The sequence below is a fragment of the Chrysemys picta genome, chromosome 1 (assembly GCF_011386835.1).
Source record: "Chrysemys picta bellii isolate R12L10 chromosome 1, ASM1138683v2, whole genome shotgun sequence".
Classification (NCBI taxonomy): domain Eukaryota; kingdom Metazoa; phylum Chordata; order Testudines; family Emydidae; genus Chrysemys; species Chrysemys picta.
The window spans coordinates 219,714,892-219,728,648 of record NC_088791.1 but is presented as its reverse complement, the minus strand read 5'-3'; positions in this window follow the sequence as shown (position 1 = coordinate 219,728,648).

The following is a 13,757-nucleotide window of genomic DNA, read 5'->3' as shown; positions in this document are numbered from 1 at the left end:
ATTGACTAAATTTAACTATTAGTACAACAGGAGAAAAAGCAGCTAAGTGTGAAGTCACATGTGTACATCTTGTAGGAGACTAAAAGCCCCGGTTTTAAAGAAAACCTAACATCTCACTATGTCCCTGCAAAGTACAGGTCCCATGATGTGTACTGTAATAAAAAAGTAATTTTCATATGGATTCTCACTTGAGAAAGTCAGAGTGCAATGTCTGCTAACTTCTCTTAACAGTCACCCTTTGTACATTAGATTTCAGAGCTGCAACAGTGGATGGCATTGACTGATGTTGTTTTGGACAATATGTTGCCCATGGAAACAATTCAAATTTACTATGTTGCAAATCAGCTTTATAAGTGATTTAAGGAGACATTTGAGAGCCATTTTCTCCTATTTTCCTACCTGTTTGTCGAATAATCTGGCTAGTGAGGAATACCTATGGTGATTTTAAGTAGATCATTGCCAAAGTATCACAATATGTAAAGGTGTATTAGACCTGAATTAAATCTGATCTAGCTGCCATTCATGGGCATTAGGGAAAATGTCCAATTTTTCCAGTGATTCCACATGCTCTGAGTGATTAAAATGCATGTAACAAAGAGTTCAGAGAACTTACTCACTCAGTGAGGGCCAAAAAAAACCTGATGAGGTTCAACAAGGACAAGTGCAGAGTCCTGCACTTAGGACGGAAGAATCCCATGCACTGCTACAGACTAGGGACCGAATGGCTAGGTAGCAGTTCTGCAGAGAAGGACCTAGGGGTCACAGTGGACGAGAAGCTGGATATGAGTCGACAGTGTGCTCTTGTTGCCAAGAAGGCTAACGGCATTTTGGGCTGTCTAAGTAGGGACATTGCCAGCAGATCGAGGAACGTGATCGTTCCCCTTTATTCGACATTGGTGAGGCCTCATCTAGAATACTGTGTCCAGTTTTGGGCCCCACACTACAAGAAGGATGTGGAAAAATTAGAAAGAGTCCAGCGGAGGGCAACAAAAATGATTACGGGTCTGGAGCACATGACTTATGAGGAGAGGCTGAGGGAACTGGGATTGTTTAGTCTCCAGAAGAGAAGTATGAGGGGGGATTTGATAGCAGCCTTCAACTACCTGAAGGGGGGTTCCAAAGAGGATGGAGCTCGGCTGTTCTCAGTGGTGGCAGATGACAGAACAAGGAGCAATGGTCTCAAGTTGCAGTGGGGGAGGTCCAGGTTGGATATTAGGAAACACTATTTCACTAGGAGGGTGGTGAAGCACTGGAACGCGTTACCTAGGGAGGTGGTGGAGTCTCCTTCCTTGGAGATTTTTAAGGCCCGGCTTGACAAAGCCCTGGCTGGGATGATTTAGTTGGGAACTGGTCCTGCTTTGAGCAGGGGGTTGGACTAGATGACCTCTTGAGGTCCCTTCCAACCCTGATATTCTATGATTCTATTATTCTATTTCATTTAATTCTTACAAGCTACTTCTGCTTCTGAAAAGTGATTTAGAAAAAAGTAATAGTAATTGCATTTAGAGATGAAACTAATAACGTTTAAGCATCTGAGAATAACCAGATTTTTCCAGATAAAAGTGCAGTTAGAGTCATGTACCATTTCTAATAAATTAAGTAGATACTACTTTCCCTACCACGTTGCTGTCACCCATATTATGCCCTCACTACCCTCCAGCTGACTTGGGCTTGCGGGGCTCATGCTGCAGGGCTGTTTCATTGCTGTGTAGGCTTCCAGGGGCTCCTGCTCAAGCCTGGAAGCCTACGCAGTAATGAAACAGCCCTGTAGCCTGAGTAGGCTAGTACGGGCCAGACACAGATTTTTCTTTGCTGTGCAGACGTATCCTTAGGAGCACAAGTACCATTTTCAAAAGTGACTTAGGCAGCTAAGCCCAGAACCTCAAAGGTAATTAGGCACCTAACTCCCATTGATTTCAACGAGAGTTAGAGGCCTCAACACCTTTGAGGAGCTCAACTACATCCTACTGACTTTCAGTGACACCTTGCTTGGATCCTCTGCAGAGACTGAACTCAGGAGGACCTCTGGAATTAAGTGGGAGCCCAAGCTAAAGAACCAAATCCAGTAGCTTGGAAACAGTAAGAGACTCATAGATCTCTATACATGATCTAATTCCTAGAGGGGGACGAAGATCTACATTGTGCCAGTTTGGGCTACATACTGTCACTGGCCAGAAAAGCTCATCCTAAACTTCAGAGACTGATGATAGTTCAAATCTCTGTAAAGTCCAACAGTAATGATACCCTTGGATAGATCATCTGCTGGGATTGAATTTGGAGTTTAAGGCATGAACTTCTATTGTGTGAACTAAAGGACCAGCTTCCTTGTCTAAAAAGTGGTAGTAGAGTCACAAACCTCTACAAGTGGTCTAGCTAACACAGGGAGACAGAGCCATACTGCATTAGTGTGGGTTACAATTATGTCTTCAAAACACCGCCATCCAATTAAACAAGATATGCCAGTTAGAATTTCCCACAGAACTCTAGTTTTCACATGGGTTGTGGCTTGCAGGTTTCTCTTTCACCAATTTCACAATAATTCTTCAAATTATAAAACATCTTGCCCATGGGAGGATGTATTCTTTTGATAAACCACCTGAAACCAAAAATCCTGAATTTTTCTACAATGGATGTGTGCGAGGTTTTGGACCGCTTCCTCGAAGATGCACTCTGAACTTTCTTTTGATCTTCTCTGAGCACTTCAGAGAAGGAGAGTTGAGATTCCCTGTGTTTCTCAGTTAGAAACTAGTCAAAGCATTTTATTGTGTGGAGAGTAAAAATAAATCAAAAACACAATGGGCAAAATTCTCCTCCTTGACCCCCAACCTGCCTACTTCTGCACAGAACTCTCTGTGGTATCTGTGAAAGTTCCACGTACGGAATGTGTTCAGAATAGCAACGGAGATCCACAGTGGAGATTGGAGAGAAGCGCCATCTCCCATTAATAGAGGAATAATAACTAAGGGGTGGGGAATAAATAGAACAAAAAAAACCTTGTTTCAAGAGTAAAAGGAAGATTCCCAATATTTCCAAATTGGACAATAGACAATTGAACACTCAACCAGCACACTACAGAAAAACACACACAAATTGCTGAGCCAACCTAAACAGCAGGGTAGATACTATTAGAAAAAAGGTGTGACTGGTAAGACGTCTCAATAGAAAACAAATGTGGTCTACAAATGCAATAGAGTGACTAACTGTTTTTTTTTTAAATAGCAGCAGGCATTTTTTATCTTTTTATTATACATACAATCTTGCATCACCAGGCTCCACACACACTTATTTATTTTTTATATATATTTGTCTTTGCATGGGAGTGTGTGTATGTGTGGAGTGCTTGTAGGATCCGACCAAACACAACGGAGTAATGAAAGTTATCGTGCTAGTAAAAATGTGTCAGAGGAATTGTCACAAGAGAGAGATTGTGGGAGGGAAATACAGTTTGAAATAAAAACCTATCCCAACAAAATACAAGATAGTTACACTGAGCCCTATTTTGATCTTGCTGATACCAGTGCAAATCTGGAGTAATGTCACTGATGGCAAAAATAAATCATCATAATGCTGATTTTTATGGGCATTGCTCTAGATTTACACCAGTGTGATTGCGTGGCCGCTGGCGTAGAAATCTACTTTTTGAAATAGGAGAATGGTTTGTTTGCCATCATGGTAAGTGTCCTATAAAACATGAGGTATCAATTAATGAAGAGAACACTCCTGACTGGTTTCAAGTGTGCAGCACCAAGGTGATCACAGACAGACAGTCTGAGCTTCTGTGAAGAGATGCCTTTTGCTCTTTGTCAAAATACACTAATCTGTCCATAAATAGTGTCTGCCTCCTCTTCAAAGAACAATAAAATACCTAGGCCCATCTTGTTAAGATGGTCTCTGATGGATAGGGCAACCAGTGGAACACTCTAATGTCAGAATAATTGTCCGATAAGAGAGTAGATCTTCAGGGAGTGGCTAAGAGTATCTGGGGCCAACTTGTATATCCATTTATCAAACTTTACTTTTCCTTAATTTATATTTCTTTTTAATATCTTTGTATCAAGCAAATTTACTGTCCTTTGATCTTACCATTATATTTGTGTTTTAGTGATGTTTTTATTATGGTAACTTTTAGTTAAACCATAGGCTTTAATTCTACTAATTTCTCCACTGAGCTGAATGCCTCTTTTCTGATTGCATACTTAAATTAACGATGTAGGCGCTTTTGAAAATTTTATCCTAAATCCCATTTTCAAAAGTGATTTAGGAAGTTAGGAGCCTAAATCCCATTGGCTTTCACTTAGAATTTTCAAAAGCACCTGTCTTTAATCATTCTAGCTGATTGGTTCTGCCCTGTGGTCTATGGACCACCTCCACAGGCTCCCTGAACTATAGGTGGTCCAGAGAACTAAACATTCAGGAACTGGGAAATTGAAAGAGGAGGTGGTCCTTGGGAGAATTTCTCTCTTACAAAATGGCTCATATAATGAAAGAGCTGGAGAAGCATTGTTCTAGCTCACCAACACCATCTAGTGTGTAAATATCGTCACGGTGAGCTCCGAATATTAACTACTATAAGCCAATAATGTTGGTTTTTAGAAATATTTCATTCCAGTTGCATGTTATAGCTCTTACATATTGGGAAATGAAACATATTGCAATTTTATATTCTAGGGGAACTAAAAATAATTCTTGATGCTGACAGTAATTTCTGCATGTATCAGGGCTGAATTAAAGCTGGGCTTCAGGGATCAGAACAGCTTTGCTCAGAGGTAGAATTATCAGCTCCCGGGAGTTGTGTGAAATGTTTGCAGTGATAATACAAATTAATCTGAATTGAGATTTTGTTACCAACCAACATTAAGACCATATCCATCAAATGTTTGCTCACCTTTGCATGCCTGCTTCTGAGTAAAGCTATGACAATTTACAGCTTGCAGTAGGATCCTAAAACTGAACACCCCTGAATTATGGGGGATGTTTCAAAATCCAGACTCAGATCTGTATCCAAATTTTGTGATGATGGCTTCTCTCTGTCTTGGTAATGGTCCACACTGGAACTCTGCAGTTGAACATCGCTGAAAGTTGGCTAGAAAGCCAGGTTTTGTGGGTTGGATCCATCTCTTGATACTATATGAAATTCATGTTTTGGGCATGAAGCCACCTGAAAACGTGAGTCTTGAAGGGATTGACTGAGCAACTACCAAGTTAAAGGAAAATTTGGGGTGAGAACTCTCACGGGTTGAAACAGAAGAAAATATTTGCTTATATTCCTGCAAAGAGGAAGGTACCAGAAGAGAGAGGCTGTTATCCCTTCTTTCCTTAATGCAGACACTAAGGGTGGGATCCACAAATGTACTTAGATACCTAAGTCCCATTTGTAAGCACCACTATGATCCCCAAAACTCCTGCTTGGCTGCCACCTAACACTCCAGGTACCTATTCTCACTTGGCACCTAATTTTTTGTCTCTGGGCATGCACACTTCAGCTTCACTCTAGGAGCCCAGGCCCCCATCTCTACCTAAACCCCATAGCAATTCATAAATTGGGGGAGACAGATGTCTGGCTGCCTAAGTTGCATGGGGGGCAATCCAATAGATGTGCCCAGAGACCACCTAACAGATTGGGCCCCTCAGGTGAGTTCACACAAGGGAAGCCTTCCTCCTGCATAATCTTTACCCTAGTGCATAGGGTACTCACCCAAAATGTGGGAGACCCCTGGTTCATATCTCTCCTCCTGAGGAGAAGAAGATCTATCACCTCTCATGTGGGTGCCCTAACCACTTGGCTATAGAGTCATTCTAACTCCTTCACTGGCCTAATTAATATTCAATTAAAGTGCAGCAACTTCAGTAAGCGTGAATGTGGAAGCCCCATTTCAGACTATTCCATAGCCTCAGGGTTAGAGCACAAATGTGGCAGATCCTTTCTTACCATCAGGAGGAGGGGAGACTTGAATGGGGCTGGGGGGTCTCATAAATCCTGGGTGAGTTCCCTATCCACTAGGCTAAAGGTTCCAAGGGAGGTGGGCTGTCTCCACCCACCCCTCCCTCTGCCGTTTTGTGGAGTTAAGCAGCCGCTGAGCACACCTATCAGATCATGCCTCTCACATGACTAAGGCAGCTGAAGACCTATCGTCTTCCAGTTAATGGATCATACGCAGCGATAGGTGCTTCCCTGCAGCCTGGTTCCTATGTGCATATTTCTGTGATGGGGTGGGGCTTAGCACACAGCTCTCTCATCAGCATCTCCTATTGGCTATGTTCTGGCTTTGTGGATTGCATTCTAAGGAACCTGTCTCTACCCATTCATTGCACAGGCAGCCTAGGCACCTAACTTAGGCATTGCAGATTGCAGTGTTGTTTCTGTGACTTTCTAGATGTCTAAAAAGTTAGGCATCATAACACTGAGTGTTGCAATGCCTAGCTGCCCTTGCACTTCCTCTTTCAATGGAAAGAGGAATTGCTTACACAAAACATTACTTAAGGGCTTGTTTACACTACTGCGCTACATCGGCGCAGCTGCACTGATGCAGCTGCGCCAATGTAGCACGTCTAGTGAAGACACACTATGTCGATGGGAGAGCGCACTCCCATTGACGTAATTACTCCACCTCAATGAGAGGTGGAAGCTATGTTGTCAGGAGAGCATCTCCCTCCAACATAGCGCGGTGTAGACAGTGCCTTAAGTTGATGTAACTTACGTCACTCAGGGAGGTGGTTTTTTCACATCCCAGAGCAATGTAAGTAACATCGACTTAAGTGATAGTGTAGAAAAGCCCTTATTCTATGAGGTTCGGCCTCAGCAGTTAAAGAGATATGAGAATAAGCCATGTATTGTATTTGTCTATGGTTCCCTTCTGAGCTAGTACTATTCTGAATGATGTTACTTTGAGAAAAATGTATTTAATTTACATTTTATTCATGTGAGCTTATGCTCAACATTCATTAAATGGTTGATTTTCTATAATGAGACAATTCTATCTAAAAGAGGTTTACATGTCTTTGAAAACGTTCTGTCTGATTCACATAGCGCTGTATACTTTACATATGTGCCAGACTGTAACCATTCTAAATAGTAGAGTGGTTCTTATTAAATAAGGGTTTGCTAAGAGTTACCACACTTCCTCCTTTACACTTAGAATAGAAAATAAAAATGTGATATGTTCTGTAAACTGTTACACTTTTTTTTCATGGTAGGGACCTTGTTTCATTCATTTCTTGTTCATAATAACAAAACATGCATTTCTATAGTGCCTTCCAACAAAGAGTCTCTAAGGTCCAGATCCTCAAAGCTATTTAAGCATTGAACTCCCATTGCTTTCAAAGAATTAAATCTCACAAATTTCATATGCGAACAGTAAATTTCATTTTCCCTGCTCAGAGGTGGAAACTCAGATGTCAGAGAAATCTCTGTGGCAAAGCCAGGAATAGAACCCACGGTCTTCTGGTTTCTAGGCCTAACTTTACATCACAAGGATCCTCTAATTTACTGGTGGCTTCTGCTGTAATGCTGTTCATGCCTTTTTGTGCCAAGGGTTCGTCATGTTTTACCAAACATTTACGACTGCTGTTTAAGTGCTTTAGAGGAGTACTGCTATTAAGCCTACAGTAATTGTTAAACTAACAGCCAGCCTCAGCCAGAGGTAGATTAGACAGTGTAGTTTAGAGCTTAGCTAATGAAAGGGACAATTAGCTGCCAACATTTCTGTCAGCAAATTCAAGCTAATTAGATCCAGAAGCGCTCTTGAATTAGTCTTTTTTGTCCTTCCTATTATGAAATAAACTCATCAGTGTTATCACTTTAAAGCATATAAAGCAGCCACTTACTATTAAGGGACCTAATGAAATTAAGTCTGTGTTCTTCATTCAGGAGGTAGGCATCTATGGGCAGGCCTATACTACAGAATTATGTTGCTTGCGGTGTGAAAAATCCACACCCCTGAGTGACATAGTTACACCCACCTAAGCGGCGGTGTAGACAGCGCTGTGCTGATGGGAGAGCTTCTCCCGCCAACATAGCTACCACCTCTCACGGAGGTGGAGTAACTACGCCGACAGGAGAGCTCTCTCTCAGCAGCGTAGAGTGTCTTCATTAAAGCGCTATAGCAACACAGCTGCATCGGTATAGCTGCACCGATGCAGTGTTTTAAGTGTAGACCTGCTCTATGTCTGAACTCAAAATACCAGTCACTTCCAGTGCCAGGCAGGTTGATGCAGTGAATTCACAAATGATATCTCCTTTTGCGCCAATGTGACTTCCATTTCTCTTCCTTTCTGAGTTGCACTGTAGGCTAGAGCTGAAAATGGCCAGTTGGTTGTCAGTGACAGGTTTGTTACTAGACTTTTCATATTGACACTGAAGACTTTTGACATTATAGATTAAATCATTGACATTGTTTCTCCAATTAAAAATAACCCTGACACCAAGAAAGCTTGTGAATACTTATTTCTGCCTTATCACACAGATGCCCAATGTATAATATTTACTCATGCTTAACTAAACATTTGAATCTGAATTACACTTCTTAAACAGCAGGGAGTGAGTAGCTCTTTGTCTGTCTGGGCATTTTGGTCACTCTAATCACTGTGGAAACTGGAGCTACCCACTATAGTTAGAAGCTGCTAAAAAGGCAACTGTAGAAGATGGTCTTTGGGAATTATTTTAGGAGAGCTGGCAGACAGGTGGCAATGTCACATGAGAGTGAAGTCCGTGTCTCCTGTGTGATTTGACATAGTCATGCGGCTATAGAGTCAGTTTTTCTGGCTCACTGAATAGTTGTATTTATACAAAGTGGAGCTGCTTCAACAGGAGAGACTGAGGGAGCCCTTCGTCAAAATATCCTATTGCTGAGGGGTTAACATGCTCTCCTGAGGGTGGGAGGCCTCTGCTGAAATCCTTTCTCCTCCTCAGAGGAGTGTGCTAACTCCTGGGCTAAAACATATAGAGTGAGTTCAACCTCCAGCCAGATCATGAAAGGGACCTAATTTCGGTTTCTGTGTCTGCCCACCAGATCCAGCCCCATGGATGAGATAGGGGTTCCTCCTCCTATCTTCCCCTGGTTCATGGACCGCACTGAGCTTAGATGGGAGATAGGCATCCAGATGCCTGTAGTGAGACAGCAGTGTACGTGCCCGGAGGCAGAAAGGTAGGTGCCTAGGGAACTTTCACAGGGATAATTTAGGCACTGAGTTTAGGTGCCTATAGGGTTAGGCAGTAGCCAAGTAGGGATTTGGGGGGAATGCAGTGGTGCCTAAAACATGGACTTAGGTACTGAAGTACCTTTGTGGATCTGGGCCTGAGTCATTACTGATGCAATCCTCATTTCTGTTAATGGAGTCCTTGCTTGTATGTTTTCCCCAAATATTTGGATGAACAGTTGTCATACTTAGGGGCATTTGTGAACTGTTTGCTTTGGCTATTCTCTACTTTTATGCTGCACGACATTGTTTCTGCTCCCTAACTGGATGGCTGAAGCCTTTCTAAGCAGGAGAATAATGAGTGATAGTTTTCTGGTCTAAATTATCAGATGAATAATCTTTCATTCAACCTCTGGTGTTTCTGCTCAAATTCCTGATCACTCACAAGTCATGAGTGCCATGACACCATAGACTGCTGTGAAGCAAACTCTGGATTCTAATATATTCCTAATTAGTTGTTTCTATCTTTTTGATATTTGGAGGAAAGGGTAAGTGTTAGGTCTGCTGCTCTATGAAATAGGCAGAGGGTTTAGCTAATTGATCTATCATGGTTTGAACCACACCTGCAGAAACCCAGGACTCCATGTTTTATCTCAGCCCTCCTAGTTCTCTTTGCAACTTTCCTTCAGCTATAATGTGTTGGGATGTATAAACCCTACCCCGGCAGTGACAGGACTAAGGGGAGCTGGTGAGTGCAACTAGCTTGTTCTGACACAGGGAGCTAGGTAATTAAGGATTAGACCCAAGTGGGGAGAATCAGACTGGCTAGGTCCTACAGAGGAAGGACTGCAGGGTAATAGGGGAGTTACAGTAGGGAATTCATACCCTGGGACTGAAGGTAGAGGGCAGTGGGTTGAAGAGGTTCCAGGGAGCTGCCAGAGAGTCTGGGAACTACCGAGGAGAGGCTGGCAAACACCTGCACCAGGAGTCAGAGTTCCTGAGAGAGATGACTGGAAGGTGTAGTCCTAGGAAAGTTATCTGTGGAAAGGTGGAGGTAGGAACCAGCTCAGGGAAGCAGGAAAGGCTTATAAGAAGCAGGTCTTAGCTGCTTAAACACAGGGTGCCCTGGCTGGAACCCAAAAGAGAGGACAGGCCTGGATTTCCCTACCATCCCCAGGAAATGGGGGTGGGGAACCCTCCTGATACAGGACCATGGGACCTTTGACCTGTGAGACTTTTCTTACCCCTTCTGGGGTAATAATTATGAGGGCTAGAGTAATGAGGCAAGACTGACTATCACAGTGCCAAAGAGCTATCAGGTGGGGGAAAATGAGGTGGATTCACTGCTGTGCCATGCCTGGCCAGGACAGGATGCTCTGGCTGGTGAGTTTACTCAGCAGCATGGCTATATGGAACTATGATTGCCTTCATTTTCACTTTCTTGTGTCCTAGCACAATGTTGCAAGCACAACGTGTGTGTGTGTGTGTGTGTGTGTGTGTGTGTGTGTGTGTGTGTGTGTGTGTGTGTTTATTTGTTACAACTGTTTCAAGTGGAGACATGTCTATAGGTGTTAGGTTTTGGCACAGCCTTTTAAAAAACACAAAAAATAGCACCCCTTCCTCAGAAAAGAAAAACACACCCCAAATTTTGGTCAGATCTGACCTAGGTGTTCTTTTAGTATAAAAATTAGGCTGGCCTTTAGTATCTCTGTGTTGGAACTGTCTTCTGTTTGTACTTCACGAGTAAGGTTTTCATTGCCAAATTCACAACGGCATTAAAGACTTATCCCTTAGTTGGGATTATTTTTTTTAAACTCAATCTTGTTTTTAATTAGAACTTGTTCTGCCTTGACTCTTTAAAGGAGTTATTGAAAGATGCTTGGAGACAAAGTTCAATGTTATGTGTGTTATTTATTGTGTATCTTGTCATCTCCACCTAGAGAAATACCTGGAACTTGATTAGTTTGCTGTACATTGAAAGGATCTGATCCTTCCGTGAGCTACATACAGGTGGACCCCAGTGCCTGTGTGGTGCCACTGAATTCAATGGGCTTCCACACTGGTGCTGGAGTCTCATTGCAGGAGTGAGACATAAATATCCAGTGGTTCTGCTGCTAAACATTATAGGATATGTTTTAAAAAACCCAGGCACCTATAAGTGACTGATGTCTAAAACCCTCTCAAAGTGAATCCAAATCCTGGAAAAATCAGATCATAGCCTGAGTGAAGGGGTTTTGCTCTGATGACTGTGCTAAAACACCACAAGGCAGAGGGAAGCTTTAAGGGTATTTAACCCATGTAGCTAACACACAGCTTGTTACTCCAGAATATAACCCTTATGGACTTGTACTGTGCATGTCCCAATTAGCCATGTCTCTTCTCCCTCACTTAAAAAAATATCCCCATCTGTCCAGGCTTAAACATCGGTATCTTTTTTTCATTCCCCTCTCTGCTTTGCCTCCCACAAAATCTGTCCTTGCCTTACCTGTAAAATTCTTATCTGTTTCAAGGGCTACAGTCTATTTCTCTCTGGTTTCCCCTGCCTCTCACTTTCTTTTCCTTCCATCTACGTGAAATAGTGGTGTTACGTGTGTGATGCTGGCAGGCCAGGTGCCAGCTCATGCCAAAGCTCCAGGCCTCCCTGAACACTGACAAATACATAGCTGGAAGCCAGGCCAATTCACTTGTGTATTAGTATAGATCAAAGTGATTGTTAAATGTCTAAGTGTTTATTTGGTGTTTAAACTTCATGAAAAGTAATGGGATGCTATATGCATTGTTTTCACTTCTCCATATCATGTCATAATGTAGCTGCAAACATTTACATTGTATATACCCCTGTAACTAAATAACCCATCAAATGGGACAGAAGTCTTGTGTAAAGCAAATGAAAAACTGTAATAAGAAAGTTCTAGTTCTTAACCATTTGAAGGCAAGTGGTCATTGTGTGTGATGATCAGAGATCAAAGACTCTAAATGCACCCCTTTCTCTCCACCAATCAAAGCAAGAGCCCACGTGGGTATGACCCTGTTAGCTTGTTTTTTGTGAGAAGAAGCTATAAGTATGGACACCAGGGGAAAGATCCTTCATCTCCGGACTGTTTAGATTCTAAGAGGGCAGAATAACTGAATGAGAACATGGAGTTCCCCTGAGTTATTCTTGGGTAGCCCTGAGAGACTTTTGGGAAACTGGCAGATTACTACATCTCTGCTACCATTTGAAATTAGAGACCGTGACTCACCTGTACATATATATTTTACCTGCTTTAACATCTCAATAACTCTCATTCCTTTTTCTTAGCTAATAAACCTTTAGTTAGCTTACCATAACACTGGCTCCCAGAGTTGTCTTTGGTGTCAGAGCTTGGCTGCAAATCAATATGGGTGAGTGAGTGGTCTCTTGGGACTGGGAGGGACCTGGAACATTTGTGATTTTTGGTGTAAGTGACCATTTATCACATAGTCCAGCTTGCCTCAGTGGCAAGATAGACTGGAGTGTCTAAGGGGAATCTCTGTGACTTCATTATAAGATGATTGTAGTACTTTGGGAGTTCACATGTTACTGGGTTGGTGAAATCTAATTATAGAACATACCACCAGTTTGGGGTGCTTGCTCTGCTTTTGACAGTCTGCCCTGAGGAAGGCAATCATGGTCATGAGCTACTCCAAACAGCATGACAATGCGGTCCTGACATTTTTCATGGTACCATTGCCTCCCTTGTAATCACTTGCACTCTGTTCCCCTTCTGTTCCACATTATGTTCAAAATGTTTCATCTTAGGTGCCTAAAGAAAAACAAGGGTTTAGGTACCGAAAGTAAAAGTGGTCTGAGGTTTCAGAGGTGCTTAGCACCCACAGCTCCTTTTTAAGTCAATGGTATCTGCAGGTGCTCAGCCCCCCTGAAAATCAGGCTCCTTATTTAAGATTTCTAACGTAGGTGCCGAATTTTAAGGCAACCCCATGTGAAAATTTTGGCTTAAATTCAAGGTGCCTCCCCCCTCCATCAAGCCTCTGATCTGCTGCTCCCTTTGCATACCTGTCAGCTATCACTTCCCTTCTCACCTCCTTCCAAGCATTCCTTCCATCTGCCCCTTTGAATCCTCCTCTCACTCTTTCATGCACCCCTTGCCCTCCCTCTCTTCATGTGTCAAAAAAACCTTCTCCTTCAAATTACATTGAAATGCACACATCATCTTCAAAGCTTGACATGCTTAACTCTGACACCCCTTCTAAAACATGCTAACAGAACATGTACCACTAGAGTCTGACCTGTTTTGTCTGTATCTGTACTAGACTGTCAACTCCTGGGGCTAAGGACTGTGTTTTACTAGCTTGCAAAGTGCCAAGCATGCTGTTGACATTGGATAGATAGGCTCTTTGGGGATAGGGACTCTCTGTGTTTGTACAGCACCTAGCACAATTGGGTCCTGGTCCAAGATTGAGACTCCTAGGCACTATGGTAATACAAACAATAAAAAATAAAGATTTTACTGAAATGTCATATTTGTACATAAGAAATATCTTATGTGCTAAGAATAAAGTCACTCTTGGTACATACTGTACAGAATATTTTAGCAAGAAGTAGCAATTTCAAACAGACTGACATTTCCAGAAAGCGATGG